This window comes from Beta vulgaris, chromosome 5 (assembly GCF_026745355.1).
Source record: "Beta vulgaris subsp. vulgaris cultivar EL10 chromosome 5, EL10.2, whole genome shotgun sequence".
In the NCBI taxonomy this organism is placed as follows: domain Eukaryota; kingdom Viridiplantae; phylum Streptophyta; class Magnoliopsida; order Caryophyllales; family Amaranthaceae; genus Beta; species Beta vulgaris.
This window is the reverse complement of record NC_079206.1, coordinates 22,329,996-22,351,678: the sequence shown is the minus strand read 5'-3', so window position 1 is coordinate 22,351,678 and position 21,683 is coordinate 22,329,996.

Genomic DNA, 21,683 nt, shown 5'->3' with positions numbered 1-21,683 from the left:
TGGTGTTAGGTGTAAGAAGTAAAAAGTAAAAACTGGTCCAACCATTCACTTGAGGTGGGGTCACAAAATGTTCAGTCAATGTTAATTCGATTACCTCTAGGCTCTGGAGTACCAGTGCATCATGTAAATTCCTAACTTCGGAAGAGGAATAGTTGGTATTTAGCAGTAGAACCCAATATGAAATTTATTAATGATCCAATATATGTAGGATAGGTACTTTATAAGGACCTTAGAATCAGGTAGGTATATACGAAGCTAAACTTGGCCTATTGATTAGGATTTTACCTTTCAATTTCGAAGTTGGGGATTTACTTTCAATTAGGGGTGCTTTGAGGATAAGCATTTCCCTTACTATTCCCTTATTCTCAAAATGTCTAGCTCGCTAACCCGAGTGGGGTTGACTCGTGCGAAGTTTTGGGTCTGGTAGGGCAGTTCATCTTACCAATTCAAAAAAAAAAAAAATCATGTAAGTACATAGGGCCTAACCCATAGGCGCATTACAAGCTAAACACGCCCCAACCCCCTCCTCCCTTTAAATCCCAAACAAATGCTTTTCATAATGTGTGGGCGAGAATTTCGGTCCACCAAGATCTTGAACTTATAACCTCATTTAATTCAAATGTCATGATCTTAACATCGTTAGTCTAGGATTAGAAAAAAAAGTGATATATTCTACAAACAAAAATTGGTAGTATATCTATAACAAAAAGTACTACTAGTATTACCTATGGAAAATTTGTCAATAATAAGTCAATGTTTGACCGATTTGATTAAAATAGGTTATACTTTTGATTAATTTAGAATAAGCAAAGCTTGTGAGGCTATTAGCTTTGAATAGGTTTAATAGGTAGACAACTTGTTATAGTAGGTAATTCATCTACATATCTTTTTTTTATTGGTTTAATTTTAAACTTTCATTTACTTGTAAAAATTAATTAAAACACTAGGAGGAAAAAACGGAAGGGCTGCAGTTAGCCAAAAAACTGCAACCCTTAATGCAAAAACCGCAGCCCTTTTAGCGAAGGCTGCGGTTAGCCGAAAACCGCATCCCTGTAAGTAATAAAAGGCTGCGGTTTTTGGGCTAACCGCAGCCCTTTATGGGCTTTTTTTAAAATTTTATTTGAAAGGAATTCAATCTCTAGCGCAAGGAACAGTGGGCTTAAAATGTTAAGCGGGTAGGGTTATTTCTGACAATCTCCCTCCCTCATTCTCTCTCTCCTCTCTCACAATTAATCTCCTTCACTCATTCTCTCCTATTCGCCATTCTGCTACATTGCTGCACCAAAGCTGACGCACGTCGCAGGATTGCTTCTGCCACCACAGCCCAGCCCTGCCTCTCTCTCACACTAACGCTATGGTCGCCGCCTCGTCACTGCCTCGACACCTTCTTACGTCGCTTTCACCGATTCTGAAAGGTTGATTGGTGATGCTGCTATGAATCAAGTTGCCATAAACCCTCATTAACACAATTGTTGTTATAGTATTGATATAGGTTATGCAATTTCTAGATTGATTTGGTAATTTTGATGTTTGAAAAAGATAAACTTTATATTTCTGCCTGCTAGATAATATTATGGATTTGTTAGTTGTATAGCTTTTCCGCTGATTTCTGATATTTTCTGCGATCATATTTACTCTTTGAAGAATTTTTTTTACTGTTTCCAACAATATCATGTTCATCTGTTTTTTATATAGAATTCTGCAAGTAATAATTTTATGTTCGTGTTCCCCCTTGTTTTCACGGGTTGTTGATTTTTTGTTTTTAAAGTAGCAAAGATTTCTTGGTGCATTTCTTTTGTTTTTATTTATGATGTCAGCATTATAAGCCTACGTAATTTTTAACTTGATGTTCAAGAGTTCAATTCCATTCTTATATATCTGGTTGGATATATTTAAAACTTATACTATGAAGTAGTTTTTGTTATTATATATAAATGTCAGTTTATGATTTTGTTATAATTTTATCAGTTTGAAATTGATTTTATGTCAATTTGACATAAAAATGCAAAAAAAAAGAATTTTTTTGGGGTCCAAAAGGGCTGCGGTTTTGGGCTAAAACTGCAGCCTTCTATGTTAAAAGGGTTGCGGTTTAGGCCCAAAACCGCAGCCCTTCCATATTGGAAGGGCTGCAGTTTTGAGCCTAAACTGCAACCCTTCACTTTTGCCGAAGGGCTGCTACAGCAAGGGTCGTTTTGATGCAGCCCTTAGGGCTGTTTTGACCGCAGCCCTTAGGGCTGTTTTGACCGCAACCCTTGCGTTTTTCTCCACTAGTGAAAGAACATTTAATAAAAAAATCTTCCCTGCTCCTCCACTCTCCTTCACCTTCGTTCCTTTGCCCTCCCCTTCCACCCTCAAAAGTCCAAACCACACACTCCCTCGCTGCCACCAATCCTCCTTAAAGCTGATTAGAAATCGAAATTTGCTCAATAGTAAATTAAGAATGATCCTGAAGTGAATCAACCACATATTAAAGGGACAACATTCGAGGCACATAGATATACTCATCCACATCAATGAAGAACAAATTAGAGATAAGTGTTAGACTTGGTCTAACATTATCCTTTCTATAGATGTACTTGTATATTATTATCTTCTGTTAATAATATTCTTATCTTATGTTAGCTATAGATTAGTCATCAATTTGTTAGCTTTAAAATCTTTGTAATTCTATCCTTTTATTATTGTTATACGTAGCTAATTTTCAGCACTTAGGTTGTATAAATACTTGCTTCATTAATGGAAAACATAAGCCTCCTCCAATCTGTTATGGTATTAGAGCAGATCATATCTCTGTAAAAGCACTTTTCTTTTCGGCCTCCCCCTCTTTCCCTTTAGCTATGGCTAACTCCACCATTCCCAACAACGTTGAACCGACCTAACCACTGGTCATCGTCATCCTCACCAATATTCTCAAACTCCCTTACACCAACTACCTCTCCTGGAAGCTTCAATTAGAAGCTACCCTCATTAGCTATGGCCTCTTTAAGTATCTTGATGGCTCCCATCCCGTCTCCTACCACCACTTTCGCATCATCTACTACCCCCATGACTGATCCGGCGCACACCACATGGGTGCGTAAAGACAAGCTAATCTTCGGAGCGCTCATTGGGACACTTGACTCCTCCATTGTCACCCTCGTATCTCGTGCTTCCACCGCCAAGGACGCATGGATATCCTTACTCACACTTTTGCTCGTCATTCCCGAGGTCATGCCAAACTTCTCAAGGCTCAGTTTCGTAATAACACCAAAGGTTCTCGTACTATTCCTGAGTACATGAACGATATTCGTATTTGTGCGGACCATGTTGCTAACCTTAATGAAGGCATCACTCCCTATCTTATTGAGCGTGTACTTGCTGGCATCCAAGATCCTAACTTTGAGCCCGTTATTACTGCCATTAATGCTCGTGATACCTTAATTTCTTTTGATAAATTACATGAAAAGCTTTGGGTCTGTGAGTTCTCTATTAACAATCCCACCACCCGATCTCACACACCTCTCCCTGCCACGACCTTATACACCACCACTCACTCACCTTCCGCCTTTCACTCTCCTGCCACCTGTGCCCATGATGCCTCTCCCTCAACTCACCGCACCCATTCCACACCCCAAAGCCAATCACTACAACCACAAAAAATCCACCCCACCCAAACCCCAAGGCTATTAAGGTAAGTGTCAGTGGTGTCACGCCACTGGCCACTCCCTCTACCGTTACACCCTTTTCCAAGAAAAGTTCCTTAAAGCCCGTCCCATTCTCCCTCATGCTAATCCTACTACCCAGCCCCACGCTAATCCCGCCACCATCTCTCTCTACCTTTCCTCCCCATCTTGGCTCTTAGACTCCGGTGCATCCAGTGGCGGATCCAGGAATTGCGACATGTGGGTTCGAACTTATTCAAATGTAAAACTAAAACTAGCCTTATATGCCTCATGCAATATTAATACTTATACTGGTTGATTGTATTTTGAGTTGGCAATTTTTAATTTTAATTTTTCAGTGAGATCAACAAATATGTATTTACAAATCTTATTTTAGAATTAAGCATTAAAACTCTTTCTTTTTAACATATATTGATTAATTTTGATATGTTCCCTTCAGAAAAAATAAGTATAGGAAACTCTAGTAACTTTCACAAGTAAAAGAAAAAAAAAATGAAATACTATTAACAATAAAAAAAAAAGTGAAATCTAACATATATAATTAAAAAATCACCCACAATTAGCTCTTTGTAATGTAGTTTGCTAATAATTATTAATGCTATCGATAATTGATTGCTTAAAGAAGGATTTTTGAAGAAAAAATTTTTTTAAGGGAAAAGAAAGGAGGAATGAAACAGGGTATTAGTACTGAGTGGGAAGGAAATATTTGTAAATTAAGAAGGAAAGCTAGAAAATTGAGCATTAAGAGACAGGAAAAAAAAACATAAGTTGCAATAATAAAAAAGAAGGGAAAAAAAACACATGCTACTTCAGGGACTTGATATTACGACCGCACGCCAAACTCTTAGAGTTCACGCTGCCCAGACCACTGAGCCATAATGCATGATATTTCATTATTTTGTGCGCATTTATTTTAAATGTTTTTTCTTTTCCTCTAAACTCCGGTTTCGTTCGCAGAGCCGTGTGGGTTCAGTTGAACCCACTGAACCCACGCTGGATCCGCCAATGGGTGCATCTCATCATGTTACAAATGACCTCTCTAATCTCTCTCTTCACCATCCTTATGATGGTTTCGAAGGAGATAATTATTGGTAATGGTGGAGAATATGATGCTCTCTTCACCTTCCTCACAATAAATGGTGTCACTCATCTCACTTCCCCACTATACACTCCCGAACATAATAGCTATGCTGAAAGACGACATCGCCATATTGTTGAAACATGCCTCTCATTACTCACCCATGCTCAACTTCCCCTTGAATATTGGACCTATGCCTTTACCATATCACAACCACTTATCTCATCAACCGCCTTCCCACTCTCACTCTCCATGGAAAATCACCATTTCATTCTCTTTGGCTATGCGCCCAATTATCTTAAACTCCGGAGTTTTGGTTCTCTTTGTTACCCATGGCTCAAACCTTACACTCCTCACAAATTAGCTTCCAAATCCGTTCCTTGTGTGTTTGTTTGCTACTCAAAGTCGCAAAGCGTTTACCATTGCTTAGACAACACTATGGGGTGTGTATTTCATTGAAAACGCTTTTTCATTCTCTCAACTCCATCTTAATCTCCCGCTCCCCTCCTCCCTCACTCTATGACCGGTGCCAAGCATCTACTCCTCTTGCGCTCACTCCTCAACCCTCCGAGCCTATCCCGCACCCACACTCTCGCCCAATTGATGTCCCGCATACCACCCTCCCTCTACTCCCTCCTCTACGCCTCTCCCACATGGCCCCGATCTCTCCCTAGTCAGCACTCCCTCGCACAACTCTCCCACTGCTTCCCCTCACATCTCTGCCTCGCCCACTACACCCGATACCTCCCCTAGACTCGCACCACACTCCCGGCCCCTCCTCATCACCTACGCCTACCCTACCTCCCTCTCCGAAGGGTATCATCACCCGCTCCATGAATAACATCTGCAAACCTAATCCTAAGTATGCCCATCACACAACCACTCACCCTCGCCATCCTGAACCCAAAGCAGCCGCACAAGCCTTAAAGGACCCTCGGTGGTCCCAAGCTATGGAGGCCAGAATCTCGGCACTCAAAAATCTCAGTACATGGGACTTGGTCCTCTCTACCACGACTGTGAATTTAGTGAAATGTAAATGGGTATTTCGGGTCAAATATATTTCCAATGGTTCTATTGATTGGTACAAATCACAACTCGTGCTAAAGGTTTTCAACAAAGGCCTAGGATTGATTACTCAGAAACATTAGTCTCGTGGTTCATCCCACCACAATTCGCACTCTCCTTAGCCTATCTGTTACTAATGGATGACACCTTCGCCAACTTGACATTGTTAATGCTTTCTTACAGGGAACATTAGATAAGGAGGTCTACATGTCTCAACCTCTGGGATTTATTGATCCTCTTCTACCTACCCATGTGTGTAAACTTAGGAAACCTATCTATGGTCTCAAACAAGCTTCCCGAGCTTGGTACATGGAACTAACAATTTTTTTTACTTGGCTTAGGTTTCAAACGAGCTCTCTCGGATACTTCATTATTTATATTATCAACTAATCCTAACCCCATTTACTTGGTTGTCTATGTTGATGATATAATTGTTACAGGGCCAAATGCTTATGCACTCACTTCATTCGTCACTATGCTTGCTCATCGGTTTGCGTTAAAAGACCTTGGCTTAGGTTTCAAACAAGCTATGGTCTCAAACAAGCTTCCCGGGCTTGGTACACGGAACTAACAAATTTTTTACCTGCCTTAGGTTTCAAACGAGCTCTCTCGGATACTTCAATATTTATATTATCAACTAATCCTAACCCCATTTACTTGGTTGTCTATGTTGAAGATATAATTGTTATAGGGCCAAATGCTTCTGCACTCACTTCATTCGTCACTATGCTTGCTCATCGGTTTGCGTTAAAAGACCTTGGCACATTATCATATTTTTTGGGTGTAGAAGTTGTCCCGGTACCATCTGGATTATTCCTCAACCAACAGAAGTACATTGTTGATCTTCTTGATCGCTTAGGCATGAGTGATGCCAAGCCCGCACCCACACTTATGGTTATCACGCAACCTTTGATGGCTACATCGGGCACGCCTCTTGAAGCCCCTATCCACTACCCGGCTACTGTAGGGGGTCTTCAATACCTCACACTCATACGTCCGGATGTGGCGTTTGTGGTTGATCGTCTCTCTCAACATATGCATTGCCCTACTACTGACCACTGGTTAGCACTCAAGCGTCTCATGCGCTATTTGTGTGGGTCTCTTGACAAAGGTATCAATGTTCATCATAACTCCTCGCCTACACGACATGCCTTCTCACGATTACATATCTACTATGGGTCATGTTGTTTTTCTTGGTTGCGCTCCACTCGCATGGTGCTCCAAGAAACAAAAGTCTATTGCTCGATCTTCCACTGAGGCCGAATACCGTGTCGTGCTGCCGAAATCATGAGCATCCAAAATTTACTTAGTGAGTTGGGGGTTTCAGTCACCACCTACCCTGTTATCTATTGTGACAACTTGAGTGCCACTCACTTAAGTGCCAATCCGGTCTTCCATTCCAAGATGAAATATTTTGCCCTTGTGTTTTACTTCATCCGTAGACATGTCCAAAATGGAACACTACGTGTTACACATGTCCCAACCGGTGATCACCTTGCGGAATTTCTAAGCAAACCATTATCCCGACCACGGTCGGATGTTTTATTATCCAAGATTGGGCTTGTTGATAGACTGCCCATCTTGAGGGGGTATATTAGAGATAAGTGTTAGACTTAGTCTAACATTATCCTTTCTATAGTTCTACTTGTATATCATTATCTTCTGTTAATATTCTTCTTATCTTATGTTAGATGTAGATTAGTCATCAGCTTGTTAGCTTTAGAATCTTTGTAATTCTATCCTTTTATTGTTGGATTTTGGAGGGTTTTTTTTCTACTGGTTTTGGGATCCATAGCTAATCTTTATTAGGAGAGAATTTATTTTTGTGGGGTTGGATAAATGATGAAAGGAAACAAATATGACTTTCAATAACAAAATAAGTTCAAAAATAAGATGTCTAGAAATAACTCAATATTGGTCTCTATTTATAGACAAAAAAAATATATAGATGTTGGTGTTTTTTAAAAAATAAAATTTAAAACTGACAATATGTCCGTTGGAAAAATTTGCAACGTTAAAGATTATGTGCAATCTTAGCCATTAGATTGGAGAAATAAGGAGGGTTGGATGTCTACCATGCAGCAGAGGTGGGGCCCATTGCATTTTCATCTTCCTTTTACCTTGTGCCATGTGGTGATGAACTCACCTTTGCCAAGGGAGCTTGAGATCGTTATAACGATATGAGCATTCACCTTCTCTCCTCTTTTTTCTCTCTCCTATTTCTCTAATGAACTTTATTGCCTCTCTCCTCATGATCCATAAATTGGATCAACCATTAACTATGCTCTAAAAGAACAAAGGCACCATATGTTTCAGTTTACTCTTTTTTTGAATAAAAAGGGTATATGATTTTTGTCTGAAGTGAAGTGTTAGGCATCCATAGGCCATATATTGTCAAAAAAAAAAGTATCCATAGGCCATAAGCATGTTCAGGTATCAAGATTCGACATGGGTACTTGAGATAAGTCGAGAGTCCACAAAGCAGCCTGGGACATTAATCCCGTGGAGTATCTGGAGAGCCTGTACGCATCTCACCCTTCAGTGGCCTAATGCTATACAAGCAAAGTGAAATCAAGAAAGTTGCTTTCGCCTACCTGATGTGAATTGTCATTCTAAATGTGTATGACTGAGTCGGTGGCTCCGTGTGGAGAAAAGAGATAGTTTTTGGCTCGTTGTACAAACTGAAATTTGGTGGGGATTGGCGGCCTATGTGGTCTAATGGGGCTCCTTAAAGAAAGATAGCAAATTTTGAAGACTTTGAAGTAGGTGCTTCTAGCCTTCTAGTATTGTTCTTATTTTTGCCGAGATACAAAATGTACACAAACTCGAGTTGTTTCACATTAAAAAAGACATAAATCTAATGACTATTTAAAATCCTTCCATTGTCGATCGTAGTGTTAGAAACAGATCTGATCACTGGATTAACCTGGTTCTAACTAACTTGAACCTGGTTCGACCTGTGAGGGTTAGTCCCCAAACCTGATCGAAACCTGATCTGGGATTACTCAGACCTGACCGGCACCCGAATTATATGTTGACCTGACCAGAAAGACCTGCATTCAAACTCGAACCCGACATTATTCAACCAGATATTACTAAAATTCAATTAGTTTTTTATAACTACAAAATCATTTAAATATATTAATTTATAAAATTTCTTTCATTCGATAATTAACTAAATAAAAATTTAAATCACACTTAATTTAAGGGTTAAACTTTGAATTACATGTACTTGTTTATATTATTATTTAATTACCCAATCTCCCCATTTTCTAATAATATTAAAAAAAAAAAATTGATTAAACCCTATAATCCAAATTTATTATCCCATTTTAATATAATACAAACATAAAATCTCAAATTCAAAATTTTCAATTGAACATGAGTAGATCTAAGATCAAAATCCTTGGTAATTACATTCGCCAATATTAACATGGTAAATCAGTATAAAATGAAGGTTAAGTTTAAGGTAGCTTACTATGATTTTATTCTATTAAGGTAATGCAGTTTGTATGCAATCTACTATTGACCAGTTAATTACTAAGGATTTTGATAAAATTGGCTATAATAGATTGCTACCTAAACTTAACCTTCATATTATGTCAATAACCTTCGTCTTATGAAAGAATAAAACCATAGCAAGCTACCTTAAACTTAACCTTCATCTTGTTCACAACATACAAATTGCATTGAGGACCAATTAATTATTTCAATAACGTTTAATCAAGAACTTGCTAAATTTGGTTTTTCGCAAATCTTGTTCCATTAGCAAAACCACCAACAATATTTATCATTTCTGAAAAAGCAAGAGGTATTCTACATATACCATATTATCATAGTACAATTAAATTAATAAAAATAGAAAAGAAAAAGATAGTAAACGAACAAATAAATTAATAAGAACAAGAAAAATGAATTACAAAATTCCAAATTATTCAGCAAAATGTACGCAGAAAATAATAATATACGAATTAAAAACCGAGAAAATAATATCTAAACAAACTAAATTAATAAACGAATTACGAAAATAATATACATTGACAACCTAATTAAAAAAACTGAAAAAATTCAGACTCGTTGAAGATTTCTACAATGTTTTTGTGATACATTAACAAGCTAAATTATCATTATTCTCTATTATAAAAAAAAAAAAAAACAACGGTAGCAGCAGACGGTGCAACCAACGGTTGTGGTGGCGGCGTAATCATTGACCACACTCGCTCACTCTCTCAACAATGACATACTGCCATGTCAATGACAACAACAACAACAGTAGTAGCAGCACCGACATCAACAACGTTAACGATGAAGAAAGCCCCGGCAAAAGACAGGCACAGTAAAGTAGACAGACGAGGAAGAACGATGGTGGCAATGGTGAGGAGAGAGGGTGAGAGTCGTAAGTCGTAAGGGAGGAGAGATAGAGGGAGCAGAGGAAAGTCAAAGGTTGATGGAGGCAGATGAAATATGTGGGGGGAACAAGCACACTTCTTTTATACCTAATAATATCAGGGTTTCTAAATTTAATCTCATCCGTTGGATCGAAATCATCAACGGATGAGATTAGATCCCATCTTTTTTATCCTCTTTTATGTTTCAATACACAATTAATGGTTAGATTTTAATCATTCTCATAGCAATGGTTCTAATTCATAATCCATGATATCATTCTTTAGCCAATTGAAAAATAGAATAACCTAGCACATGGATTGATGACCTAGCACATGGATTTATAATCTTATATTCTTATAATCTTAATAGTTGTTGTCTTGGTTTAGTAAATTACAATATTTAATAATTAGTTATTAATTATTATTTCATTATAATTTAAAATTTTAAGTATCTTTATTGAAGTTATTATTAGTATTATTTAAGTATACCTATCATTTATTAATTAACATAGTATAACTATTATTATTAGATTATTATTATTAGATTAAAATTGTGAATTGAGTTTCTAAATTTTATTAGACTCCTTATACCGTTACTTATACAATTATCAAACTATTACTCAATTAAGTAATAGTATAAATATATTGTATTTAAGTGATGCATTTAGTGATCTCGTCAGATCACAAATTGTTTCAATCCAAATACATGTTTTTAGTTTCGAAATAAATTTCACATGAAGACTATTAGCTAAAATAGAGTATTATTCTTGACTTAGCTTATAATATATATATTGATATATTCATTAATGTTATCTAGTAACAAATTCTTTCAACTATATAGGAACAAAATAGTGACTTATTGAGTTACTATAAGTTTAAGTGAGTAACTAACTAAATTCTAAATTAACATATGGTTGTTAATAAGTTACTATCTAGTAACTTATTGACTTATATTATTATAACATATCAAGAGTCGTTCTACTAATTTATAATCTATATAGTACTAGAATGGTTTACAATAATTTTATTACCAATGTACTACTAAACTGATTACACGTGTTGATCAAATAGTTTGTTTATACTTCATCACATATAGTCACAACATAATATCCATATACCGCGTCATATTTTTATTGTTATCGCTCTTATTAGCATTGTTGCTACTATTATTGTTAGTATTTGTATTTTTGTTGTTATTGTTATTGTTAGTATTAGTATTCTTGTTTTTATTTGTATTACTATTGCTATTGTTAGTATTATTACTATTACTGTTATTATTATTATTATTATTATTATTATTATTATTATTATTATTATTATTATTATCATTATCATCATCATTGCTCTATGTTTATTATTATTACTATTCTCATTATCATCATAGCTACTTACAAACTTATATATCAATCATAATGCTTATAATAATAAATCATTTATGTAAACCTTGAAACTAATCGTTTATTCGTTATTATTGTCGTTGGTTATAATATATAATATTAGAACATATGAAGAGTCGTTCGATTTCTTTACTCTTTAGAGTGGTTTTACGCATTTGATTAGTCGAAATGATAGTTGACTAAGAGAATACACTAAACATAACATCATGGTAAACAAATAAAGTGTTTTTTTATTAGTTTTTTATTATCATTCATATATCTATCGCACACACACACATATGTATATGTATGTCGATCTTAATGCTTTTAATAATATAATTCGTTTACAAAATCAATAACAAAATCAAAATGATCCAATTAAGAGTTAACCGAAGCTGCATTGACGTTCAATAGCGAATGGACCGATGCTTCACAATGATCGAAATAAGGTCATTAGTGATTCAACCCGAGTACACTTGACTCCACCCAAGCGTAAATGAAACCCAAATACGATCTGCGCAAACCCGACTAAAAAATGTGCACGGACGATCATATCCGGGAATGGATCGACTTATAAATGGAACGTTTAGACCTATCCGGCACCCGAGACTCCAATGATTCAAATGCGATCGACCTAGTTGAACAAAACCTGACCAATCACGACATGGGATACTAACTGTCAGACTCCTGACCTGTCCGGGTCTGACCTGGTTCGCCGTGGGTATACCCAGAACCTATTTGATAACCTGTTTTGACACCACTAATTGTCGATTGTATTAGACTGAACCTCACTTCATTGTGTTAATAGTACATGTAGTACATCATCGCAAGCTCCTTTTGTACTTTCCGTAAGAATTTTTTTTAAAAAAACTATTGGTATCTAATTTAAAATAGGAGAGTGGGATTCCATTTCAGGTGAAGTTACAATGAGAGTAGCTTTCAGTTGCTCCAAAATTTTCTGTTGACCAGCCGACTGTTTGGCCTTCAAAGAGCGTGGCTCTACCAATTTTTGAAATAAGAAAAGGTCTATGTGATTCGATTCAATTAAAAAAAGCCGCTTGATACTCATATTTCAAACATATAGATATCTATTGTTCCGGTATGGGACAAATTACAGGGTCTTGAACCGTTAAGTCCTGGTATTGTAGCCGGTTTGGATCCCTGCAAAAGAGAGCAAGTAAACTAGCCTCGGGGATTGATCCGAGGAATGCCCCTCCGATGCCTAAGTCAGTATTAGGTTAAAAGCCGGTAGCTCTCAAGTGTAATGTATTGGGATTCGTGTACGTACCTTATGACTGAGATCAACGGAGTATTTATAGGGACTCGAATAAGCCCATATCTTAGTTGGGCCCGGTATTTACGGGAGAGATCCCTAGGAATATTCCCTTTTGGATATATTCTTATCTTTTACTGAAAATATATCTTTTAGGCCCGTAGGCACGGAGATATAGACTGAACCTAAGCCCAGGCTCGTAAGCCCAAAAGCTATTGGACCGGTATAGATTGAACCAGTATGGAACTTAGTCAGTCCTCATACAACTAGCCCCCAAGCCGGTATGACTAGCATAGACATATCCTGCTTAGTAGGTTGTAAACCGCTATGGGAGACACTAATTTAGAATTGGCGGGAGAATGCGAAACGTTGATCAGAGAATTCCAACAGTCGCCTCGAGCTACGCACCTGCATTGAAAGCTCTCCAAAGAGTAACTGCTTCACAGCTGGGTGCTACTGAAACACGTGGCATGATCAAGACGGGAAGACAAAGAGTCACTTAATCTTGGCCGTGACTTCCTCTATAAATAACCTCTGAACGCCCTACTTCTCTCATTTTGCATTTTCTCTCTCTTGCGTTTGATTTCATAACGGACTTTCTCTCTCTAAATTCCTTTTTTGCGCTCTTGACGGTTGTGCGCGACTTTTCCTTCCAGCCTCACGCTATTTGCTGATTCCGGTGCCTTTACTCGTTGCATTTCTAATTCCAGGTATTTTATCGAAACTCTTCCCTCTTTCATACCGTCTTATTTATAATGTCTCCCAATTCCGAGAACTCTGACTCACAAAATATCTCTAAAAGCCCCTCCGTCATGACGGAAAGTGATGTGGACTCTGATAGTACCTCCCTTAGATCCGTGGGGATTAATGATTCGCCCCTGCCTGATTCCGGCCAAGAACATAGGATCAATAGCCAGAGAGACTGTAGTGTTTCCGGTAGGCAAGAGGACGAACCGGCCATCCGTGCCTCCCCCTTGGGAATAGTGGTAGGACGAGCTGAAGCGCTAAGGGTGAATGCTTATGGGCAATATGGGACCATGGTAGGATTAGCGGAACATTCCCCAGAGTTGTTTCCTTCCGGTAAGCCCCCTGCCCCCCGATCTACTTTTGAAGTCGGTGAGACTTCCCGCAGACCGGTACCTAGGGACATCCCGGTCTCTCCTGTTCATTCCGATGCTGTGGAAATGATAGAAAGGTATGTAGCCGAGTCGGACGAGGAGTCCACTACTTTTGAGGCTGAGGATGATTCGGACCGGGATGATCCTCCGGAAGTTATCCCTGAGGAGTCAGATGAGGATACCTTAGCTGAACTGTTCATGCCGCCTAGTGATGAAGGTTGTGCTGCCGGCGTTCAGTTGGATAGCGGCTGGGCCGACACTTGCCGTAGAAGCAAGTTTGTTATTAAGGGCCCGAAATATTTTGCCTTCCCTGAGGGGTACCGACTAGTACTCCCGGCTGAAGGGAGCCGCGTCACTGATTGCCCTTCCGGCCATGTGGCTATTTACGCCCATATGCTTGACTTTGGGATGAGATTTCCCTTGGACCCCATTTTTTTGTTAAAATATTTAAAGCTTGGAACATATGCTTGGCCCAATTGACCCCCCTAGGATGGCGGAACCTGATGGCCTATGCCTGGGTGGTTGGTTACAAGGGATTTCTCGAAACCCTAAACCTCTTCCGTAAGCTGCATTGGATAAAGGAAGATGGCTCCGCCAAGGGTAAGGGGACCGGGAAGAAGAAAAGATCCCAGGATGATGAACTTGAAGGCTGGGGTGGATGGATGTCCTTGTACACTAAGACTGGTAAGTTGACGGTATATCCTAAACCGAGTTCTCTCAAACTCTAGAGAGGCCGGTTTTTCTGGGTTCACGTGCCGGATGACTTCCCTTTAAGGCGCCAGTGGACGAAACCTCGCTCCCGGATGGAGCATATAAGGGACAGGGGTCTAACTCGCCGGGAAAGGGAGGCGTATGACTATTTTGCTTCCGACTCCATTCCGGCCTTGCGAGGCAAAAAGAGGATACCGGTCCCCAGATACTGGCTTCCTCATGCCAACTATGTATTCACGAACCCGGCTCTATCGGCCTTAGGTTTCTGCCAGTCTGACCCTTATGGTGTGTTTATGTTTCTGCTTTTGATTTTTTTCTTTCACCGTTATATTTTTATTTCTGAATCGTACTAACTGTGATTCCTCCTCTTTTCAGGTCGGGACTTTTTAATCCGTGAAGCCCTCCACGTAGACAAGAAATACCGGCCGCTTAGCAACATGCCTCCCAAGCCTGCCCGTCGTTTCGTTCCTATATAATTGCCGGCTGGCGGTGGTCGAGGGGGCCGCGGAGGCCGAGGAGGTCGAGGGAACGACCGAACTTCCGATCCTGACGAGGATTCTAGGGATTCCATGCACTTGCTGCGCCGTCATGCCGAGGTCGCTGCTCAGAAGAGGAAGTCTTCCGAGCAGCATAGAGAGGAGCCGCCGGCAAAGAGGGCTGCTACTAAGGCGAGTAAGGAGAAGGAAACTCCTGCTGCCGGATCCACCCTCCTTCTTACCGGCCGAGTGGCCGAAGTTGGCAGCTCTTCCTTACGGCCCAAAATCTATAAACAATTGACTCTGCCGGAGATGGTTCCTGGACTAGAGTCTTTTGCCAAGCCCAGAAAGCTAGGCTTCTTGGAGCGAACCCGGATGAAAATGCCGGAAATTTTGAGGAAGCGCTGGACTCGCTCCCCAGTGAAGGATGGTGAGAAGTTCGATCCAAAGTTGAACGTTTTGGACGACGAGTCGCTGCTTCTGGACCGCCCCCTTGAAGGCGGAAATCTGGGATATCGTATCTTGAAAGCTATGCAGCTCAAGTACGACATCCCGGTGGGCGAAGTGGACACGTTGGCTGCGACGCACGCGCACAATTTGGCCCTGGTAAGATATTTACTTTTACTCCTTTTCTCGCAAGTATGCTATCGGTTTTGTTTTCTTGTTTTGACCTTTCTGTTTTTCTTGCCTTTTGCAGCCTGCCCAGTCTGGTAAAGAGCTCTGTGACTTCTACCGGTACTTCCAGACTTCTTACTTCAATGAAGTGAAGGAGAACAAGGAGCTGGAAGGCCGGATGGCCGTTAAAGAACAGGAGCTGCTCCAGGCTATTACCGAGAAGAATGACGCTCTGGCTGCGGAGAGCAAGGCTGATGCCACCCTAACCAAGGCGGTGGAGGATCACTCTTTGGTCCTGTTCAATAAGGACGAAGAGATCCGGCTTCTCCGAGAGCAGATTCACGAGGCTGAGGAGCTTGAACACGCCGCCGTTAATGAGTACAGGAAGAGCGTGGACTTTGTGAACCGCTTGCTTAACCGATATAACGACGGCTGGTCTGCGGCCATGAGGTGTGTCCGGCATACCTTCCCGGACTTTGACTGGTCCAAGATTGAGGATGCCCACACCCTGCAAGCGCACAGCCTACCGGTTGAGGGTGAGGTCCTAGACCCTGGCATCACTGAGGCCGACATCGCAAATGCTGACCCCAGAGCTGAATTCGAAGAGGAGCCGGAAGCTGCCAACGATGCTGCTGCCAGTCCAAGTCCGGACGAGCAAGTGGTGGTTGTTGACGGCTCTGAGGAGGAAGAGCAAACCAAGTAGACTTTCAGCCTTCCCCCCTCGCCCTTCTTGTATTGGGTCACTTTGTGGGTGATCTTTTTGAGACCATGCCGTCTGTTTCTTTAGGCAGCCAAACTATCTTTACCGTTCTGTATATCTGATCGCCTGTGATCGGTTTTTTGTCTTTATTTTTGAGGTCATACCGTCTGTGGTTGACTGCTTAGTTTTAGGGCTGTAATCTTTTGTTGATTAATGAAGTACATTTTTTTGCTCAACTTTTGTGTTGTCTTTATTGTATTTTATGTTTATTTTGTTGCGACTTATTTGATTCCGGCCAATCCAAGAAGGTCGTTGACTGGTTTCATATTATTGATTAGCTCAGCAGATCCACTAAGGTCATTGACTGACTAATCAATAATATTTAATTTGTTGATCCCGACAGATCCACGAAGGTCATTGATCGGTCTCATACTATTGATTAGTTCAGCAGATCCACTAAGGTCATTGACTGACTAATCAACAATATTTAATTTGTCGATCCCGGCAGATCCACGAAGGTCATTGACCGGTTTCATACTATTGATTAGTTCAGCAGATCCACTAAGGTCATTGACTGACTAATCAATAATATTTAATTTGTTGATCCCGGCAGATCCACAAAGGTCGTTGACCGGTGTTATACTATTGATTAGTTCAGCAGATCCACTAAGGTCATTGACTGACTAATCAATAATATTTACTTCTAGCGCTAGAGAGACTGTAGCCCCCTCCTTCTAGCGCCAATTGTTCCGGTATGGGACAAATTACAGGGTCTTGAACCGTTAAGTCCTGGTATTGTAGCCGGTTTGGATCCCTGCAAAAGAGAGCAATTAAAATAGCCTCGGGGGTTGATCCGAGGAATGCCCCTCCTTCTAGCGCCAATTGTTCCGGTATGGGACAAATTACAGGGTCTTGAACCGTTAAGTCCTGGTATTGTAGCCGGTTTGAATCCCTGCAAAAGAGAGCAAGTAAACTAGCCTCGGGGGTCGATCCAAGGAATTCCCCTCCGATGCCTAAGTCAGTATTAGGTTAAAAGCCGGTAGCTCTCAAGTGTAATGTATTGGGATTCGTGTACGTACCTTATGACTCAGATCAACAGAGTATTTATAGGGACTCGAATAAGCCCATATCTTAGTTGGGCCCGGTATTTACGGGAGAGATCCCCAGGAATATTCCCTTAAGATATATTCTTATCTTTTACTGAAAATATATCTTTTAGGCCCGTAGGCACTGGAGATATAGACTGAACCTAGCCCAGGCTCGTAAGCCCAAAAGCTATTGGACCGGTATAGATTGAACCGGTATGGAACTTAGTCAGCCCCCATACAACTATAATTTAGATATCGAGCTATTCTCTCTTGTGATCTCACAAGATGTTAAAGAGGTTAATTATGATGCTCATTGAATTGTAATCTAGATGCAAACATGGCTACGGTAGTCGCCATCAATACCAATACCTCACTTTTTGACTTGTAACACATCGTTAGGTCATTAGGTGCTCATTCAAGACTACGATTTGGAGTTTGATGGTGAGGGGGGTTGGTGGGCTGTGTTTATAATATGACGCTTTTGTGAAGCACGATTGATTCTTTTGATTTTAGATAGCTATTTGTCTTTGTTTTGCTTCTGAATATTCCTTTTAATCGTTTATTCTCCCATCAGATGATTGTTGGGATATTTTTGGGTGATAAGCCCAAAACAAACTGATAATGATATGTGCTTGAAATCATAAGTCAAGTATTGCTTTAAGGATAGATCTATGCCATGAAGCTGAGTAAGAATTTTACGACGCCAGTCGCCAGTTTCTCCATCTCAGGGTAGTCTTACTTCTGGAGTTGATCAAGTATGGCCTTACCAGATTTACCCGTCCCAAATTATCCATTCCTTGGCCTGCTCAACCTGATACATTCGGGCTTGGGCATTTTTAGCCCGATACATTAGACATGGCTCATGATCAGATATTCAGCTCTACAGCTACCTCTGACAGTTAAATTTCAAAGTAGATTGATTTAACATCATGCTCCTGTTACAGAAATCTATTTCATAGTTGTTTTTTTCCCCGTGCAGGTGTGATTTTCATTGGTGCTTTTTATAGACCTCTTAACCATATATGATGAGCAAATTAAATCACTGATTTACACCATATGTTTATGTGATTTCTAGTCTGTCATTATAATCATGTTGATCACCAATAGTTACAATTTTTCTTTGAGCTGGTTAAACTAATGTTGACTAAGTCTGACATTTTTCTGTTACTTTTGTTGTGACTTGTGACGACATTCGTGTATTATCAATTACGACTTGGCTGTTGAATCACATTTCCTAGGAGCCAGGAGGGCCATGTTTACTGGGGCCTGGGGGTTGCATTCTTATCTTTTAAGCCTTCTAAGTTAGAACCATGTAGTACAGTAGTAAAGAGTTGGTTCGTTCCTATTTTAGCTTTTTCACTTTTCATTTCTTTCCTAAAAACTACCAGAAACCATTGCCCCATTGCAAAAAGTCGATCAACATTTTACATTTCTAGCTTTAAGTCCATTTAACGACGTGTTGAGGAAAGACATGATTACCATTTGTTGTCAACTTGTGATAACTCATATCCGAACCGAGTAAATTTACCTATATATCTTTGGGAATAATACCTTTAATGATTAGAACTTTGGGGAGTCTGCGAACATGGACACAAATTCGACAATATTAAAAGAGGACAAAGTTGCCTATTTTCTACCCTATGTAGGCATATAGCATGAAGTTGCGCTTTAAAATTGTTTATGCTAAAATTTGCCTCTTACGACAAAATTGAAGTTAGGGACGATTTAACCAGATTATGAATGTGATGATGCAAGGAATGAATGCAAAGGGGATTCAAGGGATGAACACACAGAAATGGTGACGCGGAAAACCCCAATGAAAGTGGGTAAAAACCGCGGGTGGAGATGGTTCCACCAATCTACTAACAGGGATTGTTGTTCCAGATGAGCGACAATCGTTACAGCTTAAATTTTGATCTAAGTACAAATGTAGAATGTAAATTGGAATAGTGAATAGTTCTTTCTTTTGTATGCTTTCTGTATCAAATATGCCGTATGTTTATCTTTGGCTTTTTCTGCTTAAATACTCTATCACTCCACTAAGAGTTTAGAACGGTAATTTCCCTTGATTGTAGGAGATCGTCCTTTCTAAGCTCAACTAACAGAATCCACCTCCTAGCTTTGTGCAACAGATTTCCCATAACGGCATTATTAGTTGAATCTTGACTAGATCACCATCCTTCTTTCTCGGTCATTCAGTTACTAAGCTAACTGACTTAGTCTTCGCGCTTCATCCTTTCGGCCAGCGTCACATCTTATCGTCAAAGTCGATGCGTCATTACGTCAATGTCATCCTGTAAAAATCATCCATAACAGTTTGCCCCCAATTGTCGAAGCGGGGTAACACAAAGTCCATGACACAATTGTTAAAAAATCAAAGGATCTCATCAGATAAGACAAATGTAACCAACAAAAATACTTAGCTAAAAATTTTAGGCAACAGATAAGAGAGAAAATACTTTGGTGGAATTAGATAAAAAATATCCACAAGGTAACTCAAAGGTCACAACACAAAAAGATAAGTAAAAAAGACCAGAGCCGTTAGTTTCTATCTGTTTAACCAAAGCAATGATTGCTCTTGGGAGTATATATCGCGTGTGATTGAATTCTCAACCCACCTGACCTTTCTCTCTCTAAAGCAAAAATATTTCCAGAACTCTCAGATGTTTCTCTGCCGGAAAATCGATCTCTAGTACCAGGTGAATTCCCACTGCTATTAATTTCTTTGTTTCGCACTTTACTTCTTTTCTTATCGCATTCATGGCTTCCAGTAGACGTAGCATTAGGACTTCTGTAAAAAATCAAGAAAAATCGAGGGGAAAGGAAAAAGTCGCAGAATAGAGAGGAGAAAACGAGGACGAACAATCAACCATGTCAGAAGAGGACATGATGAGATTCCTAGAACTAGGAAACCTACCTGTTGACACGGTCATCAGGAACGCTGAACCTACTGAGCAACCGGAGATGTGCCCCAGCACTTGGGTGGTGCTTTATGTAGGTCTAAGACTTCCTTTTTCCCCTCTAGCTAGAGACCTGATGCAGATATACCAAATCAGCCCAAGGCAGATAATGCCCCAAGTTTGGCGAATCCTAAGCGTCATCGACAGAGTGACGACGTCTTGGGAAGAGCCCTTTACCCTTCACGACCTTCTACTTTACTATGAGATTAGGGTTAAAGCAAAGAATAGGATACCCCTCCATGCTAAGGCAAGATTAGAACCATTAGTTGGGGGAGTTCAATCAAACGACGGAGGATGGAAGAACAGATACGTTTTCATGAAGAAATCGTCGCTAGGAGAAGCCGGAAAAACCCTGATTGGTGGCTGGAACACAGAAGGTTTGTTTAGTTTCAATCATATTTTTCTTTGTGTCGCGTCGTTAACACTATTCTTACAACGTTTCTTCTGCAGGTCCGAACCCAAAATTACTAACGTATCGCGACGAATCTCAGCGTCTTTGCGATAAATTTCTGGAAGCGTCAAAGGAAGGCAGACAATTCAGAAGAATTTTATTCGCTAACCAGGACAGCTGCTCACCTATGGCTTCTGGTAAGTTTAATTTTACCTTTCTTGTTGAATTCTAACGGCATCGGAATCCAAACGACTAAACATTCATCGACAGGTTCTTCGCAATCACGTCCTAGGGGAAGTATGGACAGTCAAGCGTTAGCAGAGATGCTACACAAGCGCTAGAGAGACAAAGAAACTTCAACCGACACTGCGTCTACGTCTACGACATCGACGATGAAAGACACCACAATCATTGTCCAGCTAGACGATGAACAAGAAAATGCGCCAAAGATGCGCAAAACTGAGTTCCTGGCCCCTCCTGACAAGGGTGGGCCGTCATACACTGTGACCATCCCCAACGACTTTATGTCGCTGGAGAGGTCCATATGGCCGGAAGCTGACAAGTTCCTTTTCCCTAACGCTGAGTAAAGGATAAGGGAACACACCCTCCCTCGCATGATGTCATATGGTTTAGAACTTCTTTTCCAGGTAATGTCATAATATTATTTTACTTCTTAGATATTATTGTTATTATATATCATCATCAAGTATTAATATATTGATACAAATAATATAGAATAGTTATTATTAATTATCATTATTATCATTAATTATTATTATTAT